General features: G+C 41.8%; 1 pseudogene; it reads right to left on the reverse strand.

The window, feature by feature from the left end:
• Positions 1 to 1,277: 1,277 nt before the first annotated feature.
• LOC118343405 lies at positions 1,278 to 4,879 on the reverse strand (annotated as a pseudogene).
• Between the last annotated feature and the right edge of the window lie 1,528 nt (positions 4,880 to 6,407).

Below are 6,407 nucleotides of genomic sequence, written 5' to 3' on the forward strand. Positions count from 1 at the left end.
CTGACACCTAGTGGCATGATATATACATTACAACACTTCACAATAGCCTCAATGCTAAATACAATTGGTCGTTTCACAGAGGACATAGTTACTTGTCATAGTAGTAAAAGAAAAGAAGAGAAAAGCTTTTGTGCTGTTACAGACAATGTCTTCTGTGAAAAGAAAAGCCTTTTTCTAAGGTTAAGAAAAAGCTAATTTAACTAATGTATGTATGGATGGATTGAATCCTTACTGACATTCATTTCAGTGACCTACAGAGGGCACTACAGAACACCATAAATTGTAAGTGCACATAATGTATTTCCATTTAAGGCCCTTAAATATTATTTTTAAGGCAATACAAAGATAACTGGTTCTGCTGCTTTGCTATTTTTGGTGCTTCAATAATAAATCATCAGAGAACATTATTTTGAATGTAGAACACAATTATTCACACATTTATTTAGGCCTATAAAGCAAATAATTTTTCACCTCCTGATCAGATATCCCTTGTGACGAGTTCCTTGATTATAAATGAGGCTGTGTTGCCATGCTGAAAGTCACGAACAAACCTTTCTCACTGTGTGCTTTTTGTTGTTGCACATGGTTAACTGGTCGGACTGGTACTACAGTGCCAACTGCTGGTGTACAGATCTTTTCTGTGAGAGACATTTAGGGACAGTTTTAGAAGCAGCTTTCTGCCTGTCTGCTGCATTTTTGGAGGAGAGTCCTCCATATGCATGCATAGCCTGCAGAAAATGTCCTCACTTCACGGCAGAGATAGTTGGCAGGCAGGCAGCCGAGGTGCGAGATACCACAGGAAGATGAAAACAGATGGGATGAACATGCAACGCCTGCCTCTCACTGGGGTAAGGGGTAAAAAAATCTGTTACAGCCCCACAGTTCATCCAAGGTGCATGAACCAAAGAAAACCCAAATTAAGCAATAACTCAGGGACTATTAGAAACAACTGACCGCATTCTGTTAACATTATTTTTAAGGCTGATATCTATCATCGTTCGTATTAAAACAGCAGATGAAGCCCCCCACCTTCACACACCCACACACATCACACCCCCACTGGGCTATAGGATCTGAACACCTGTTTCATTGTGGTGCTAAAAAAGGAACAGCTCTTCAGATGTCGCTCTGAGAGACTGTTAACTGTTACTTTACAGTAGTTTACACCATTAGATAGCCAGGTTTGTTTTCCTGGGGTCTGTGAGTCCCTGCCTATATTTGCATGTTCGTACTATACATGCACAAATGCATACAAATAAAAAACCAAAAGACATTGGTAAGGAGTTTTGTGCTGACTTTTTTTACATATGGTGAAAGAATGTGGTAACATAAACAGAATGATTATAATAGAAATAATAGCTTTTAAATTATTTCAGACAACTGGAAAAGATTTCATTTGTTGCATTTGGCATTGAGCTCATTTGTCTTCCTAAACAACTTTGGATCAGAAGCATTGTTTTTAGCAGCCGTAGAACATGTTGATCCTCATGTTGTCCCAGTAGGACATGCCCTGCCTCTGGCTGATTTGGACGTTGGTGTTGGGGAAGGGGATGATCAAGTCCTTCCCGTACTGGATGGAGAAGGCTGTTCTTCCATCGTCCCTGTTGTAGAAGTAGTCGTAGGGAGTGTTCAGGTTGTTGGTGGACTGCTTGTAGCAGTTGTAGACCATCTGCAGGTTGATGTTCTCCCAGTTGATCCTGACGTAGTGGTCGCAGTCCCTCCTGGTCTGCCCGTGCTGGAAGCCCAGAATGTGGTTGATCTGGTGCTGGATGATGCTGTGGTAGAGGCAGCCCTGTCTGTTGAGAGAGAGCAGATGTCTGCCTCCCTCTCGGCCCAGAGAGGAGAAACATCCAACTTTGTTCTTGACGCTGATGTAGTCATATTCGTTCTGACGGGGCACAAAGCGGATGCAAGTTCTGCTGTGGAAGCCATGCATGGCGAAGTTGATCTTCTGCCTCTCCAAGCTGATGAACTCAGCGCTCATTGTGAAGGGGATCATCACCAAGCCGTTGGAAGTTTTCCTCCACAGGCAGTTCTGGGACCAGAACTGGTTCTGGGAGCCAGCAGGTCTCCTTCCAGCAGGATCTCATTGGTGCCGTAGTCAGAATTCTGGTGTTGATGTCAACGGTGCCTGGGACTTCTTATTTGCCTCCTTCGTCCTGGAGAGGATGTGCCTGAGGCCAAGGAGGAGTAGCATCAGGCTGACAGGGAGTCATCTTCAGGGTCGGTCTGGAGGCTGTGGAGAGATTCCTTGAAGCTTGATGTTTGACTCGGTTCAGTCCAGGGTCTTTAGACTGTCCTCTACAGGTGTGTCTGCAGGAGGATTATAGGTTGGGGTCAACACTGCTAGGCCTAAATAAACCTCTAAAGGGAGGACTCCAGAGACAAACTTTACTTTTAAAACAATTTCTCTGTCCGTTTAGTCCTCTTCGTGTGCCACATTCCTTAGATACACTAAGCTCAGCTGGTTTTATCTTTCTTTGTTTTACAAATGGCTTTTTGGCAACCTTTACCAAAGTATATATGTTGAAATTAAATTTGTGTGACCCAAATACTGTTTCTTCACTGTCTGATGACCTGCGTAATTGAAATCCCCTGTGCGCCTTTTATGACAAGCTGTTAAAGTTGTAGCAAAAGCTGCGTGTCCCTCTGTGAGGATGATAGACGGCCTATTGAAACTCTTGCATATGTAGAGGATGTTAATAGGTTCCTGTGGGACATGTTGCTGTGGCCGTGCCCGAGCCGGCTCTCCAGTCAGAAAAATGAATACTAAATTGTATGAAACAGTCCAAGCTATTGTACAAAACCATCATGGCTGCCCGTCCATCAGGGACACTCATGAGGTATGCCAGTAACATTTGTTTACGGATGAATGCACACTAATTTATTCTGTAGTTTCATTTAATTAGTTTACTTTCATTAGTTTGATGTGTCTATGATGCAACTTTAGCACATTTAATTTTTCTAGCTTTCTACTTTTCTTCATGTTTTCTATATTTAAAAATGAATGGGCAAAGTCAAATAAATGGTTTCATTTCAATTCAGATATCTCTAGCCCTCAAAAACAGCTTCATTCTGTAATACATTTTAATTAGATATCTCTGTTTATTGGTATTTAAGTATGTACCCAGGATGTGATATGCCCTCTCATCTCATGAAAATATGGACTCAACTCAAATTTGTTCAATTTAATTATCACATATAAAACTACTACACCTCCCTTGAATCCTGGCCTCATATAAAGTGTAAAGATGAATTGTGAAAAGAATGTGTGTTTTCTCTCAAACGTGCCCCCTCCCTCTTCTCAATCTCATCAGCCACCGTGATTAAGGTTTGGCATTGGGGATTGTGCTGTCTTTTTGGAGAGATATTTCAGCTGCATTTCTGACACTCTGAAAGGAGAGGAAGATAAAGGAGGCGTCGGGGAAAAAACTCCTTCCCGTTGTGTGAGTCCTAGAGAGGGCCTTGAACCCTGCCATTCACGCCTTTCTCTCCATCAGCTGAGTCTAATTGCCAGAGAGGACAGGAGACCCCAGGCCCGATCGTTCCTTATCCTCTTTAGCGCTTTCAGGCGAGTGAAAGGCGAGCTTCTGCTTTTGATCTTTTCTCTGATTCGCTTTTTCTTCTCTGTCATCCCTACCATCCTCTCCTCAGGAGTGACACCAGCTCCTTTCACTGCCTGCCCCCTTCTCCATCTGCCCAAAATAATGACCAAGGCCCAGGCATTATTAAACAGAGGTGGAGAAGGGAGGTCAGCACTGGGAGAGGGAGAGGGAGGTCTGGATGGGGACTCCAAACTCGTCTAAGGAGGGGTGCCCCTATTCCAAATCTACTCCGTAGCCTCTCTGTGTTCCCCTAGATTCATCCCTTACAGTTTTCATGGCCTTAGCCTGGAGAAAGCCCATTCTTTAACAGACCACGGACGTGAAGGCTCGTCCTTTCCCAGAGACGCTGCTACAATAAGACCCCAGGCTGCTTGAGACAATGGGGCCTGTGTGATCTCTCAGCCAGACTCAGGATGAGACGATGCCTTGCTTGCCAGTCCCATGGGAGGGTAGACCAGTGGTCATTGTTGACAACTAATGGACAGCATCTTTCCACTGGCAGGCCCCCCTGCAGACTGTGTCATTTTAGGTTGCTTAATAACAACACTCAGGCTGGACCGACTGAGGAATTCTATCAAGAACAGCAGTTTGTTTGCAGATGAAAATCATTCCCCTCACAAATCTCTAAAGCTAACACTGGGGGGTGATTGGATGAATGCAGCCGGCGAGCAAAGGCAGCATTCAGCGGGGGAAATTCAATATAACTTGGTCATATGTCTGAAAAGACCAGAATTAGAATTACTTCATTCAGCCGGAACAATAAAATTACAGCCGTTTGTTTTTCTTAAGCCAGAGCAGAGACATACTGACAACTCATAATGGAGCCATACATGCTGACATACAAGGTGCAGGACAATGCAAGACATCAGGAAGAAAAGACTCTACATATCGCTCTTATCACTCTACAATTGCATGTTCAGCACATATAGCAGTTATAAATGTAGACATTTTGTTTGGCATGACTGAGATCAGTGTTAGAGATGTCTGAACAGCTGCTGCTCTAGGCTCCCATAGGGATGATGTACATGCTGTCTCAGTGATTGTACATATAATATACTGTATATGTATGTGCGCATTTCATGTTCTTTTTTTATTCATATGCATGAGCACTGTGACAGCACAAGTGCCCTTTTACTGCTACTGAAGCCACAGTGAGGGACACAAACAGTGGTGTGGACTGTGTTGTTGTCCTTGGTGCACTCAGACTGTTCATCATTAATGCTGAGGGGCTGTGCACTGAAAAGGACACATAACAAGTCTGGAGGACAAATCATCATTTCTACATTATGCAGCTAAAATCCCAATAAAACTGAAAACATTTATCAGATCATTTTTATACTTATGTGCATTAAGCATTAGTTGTAAAAATAAGATTCAATATTGTTTGTGGTTACTCAGCAGTGATCAGGCTATGTAAGTGTTTTCATCCTCTGCATGAACTCACAAGGCATGCTCTTTGATTTTACTCCTTTCTCAGAGCAGAAAATCTGGTCTGTAAACAATTTTATATCTGTCCCTGTATCTATTTCCCTGTGCCACACTGGTGGTATGAAAAGTATGCAAAACCTTTCAAAATATGTGTTAAACTTTCAAAAGCAATCCTCACAACTCCTCTTTTCTTTTAGTTTAAAGCCTCATACAGCATCACATTCAATGCATGCAGACCCTAAAAACATAACCTAATTTAGTCTAAATAAATTGGAAAGTACTTTCCTGAACTACTTTGCTGGGAAGGTATAGTTTGGCATGTTAGTATGCTAACATTTGCTAATTAGCACTAAATCTAATAATGGCTCTATATGAAAAGTCAGAGACAATAACAATGCAACAATACAATTAATTATTATCTGTTAAAAACTGTAGTCAGTAATCTACTCCAAGTATCACAATATTAAGTAACGTAACTTGATTACTTTTCCTACACCCTACCAAATATAAAAATAAGACAGGAGAAAGGAAAGTATTTTATAAAACAACAGCTTTCACTGTACTGTGATGTTAGTCTGCTTTAAAGACAAAATAATGGTGAAATTTCCACCCAGTGAAAGCATTTTCACTAGAGGCCATGATAATGAATTGGCAACTGTAAGATTAACTATGGTTTCACCAAGACCGGAGTGTTGTTGTCAGACTCGTCAATACTTTGGCATGGCAGTGTAACTCTGTTACATGTAATCTTTTACTCCCCATGCCCGTCAGCAAAGTTAATACAATTTGTCCTGAGTGAGGCATAAATGTGCTTTCCAAATTTAAATGCAATCCAGTTGTTTAGATATTTCAGTTTGATTGACGGACCAGCATACTAGACGCCACTAGCATAGCTAAAAACACATTTTTGATCATTACTTCTGTTCACAACTGACAGGAAGGTAATGGATGAATGGGTGGTAATTTAATACTTTTTTAATCCCTCATTGAGGAAATTCATTTTTTTTTAATGAGCATGATATGAGTTAAATGTTGCCGTCTAAATTTATACACATCATAGCTTCATAGTAGATAATACTTTGGCCAAATAAACCACTGGGATGCGCTTCGAAATACCTCCTGGAAATGTCTCACTGTGAGAAAGGGGGGTGAGAAAGAAAACGGTCTTATCTAAATTACTGTCAAGTGCTGGAGGCAGTAAAGTGTTTATTTCATGTGCTGTCTGCTGAAGAGGAAAAACTTTTTCTTTGTGTATTTTCTGTGTTTTTACCAGCCCCCTCCCTCCCTTTTTTTATAATGTGTAGTAGTGAGCGGCTCAGGCCGTAGTGTGATGGATCCTGGAGTGCAGGAGGAGGAGAGGAGGTGGAGGGAGGA

This window comes from Morone saxatilis, unplaced genomic scaffold (assembly GCF_004916995.1).
Source record: "Morone saxatilis isolate NCDOM2014 unplaced genomic scaffold, NCSU_SB_2.0 Contig11, whole genome shotgun sequence".
Lineage (NCBI taxonomy): Eukaryota > Metazoa > Chordata > Actinopteri > Moronidae > Morone > Morone saxatilis.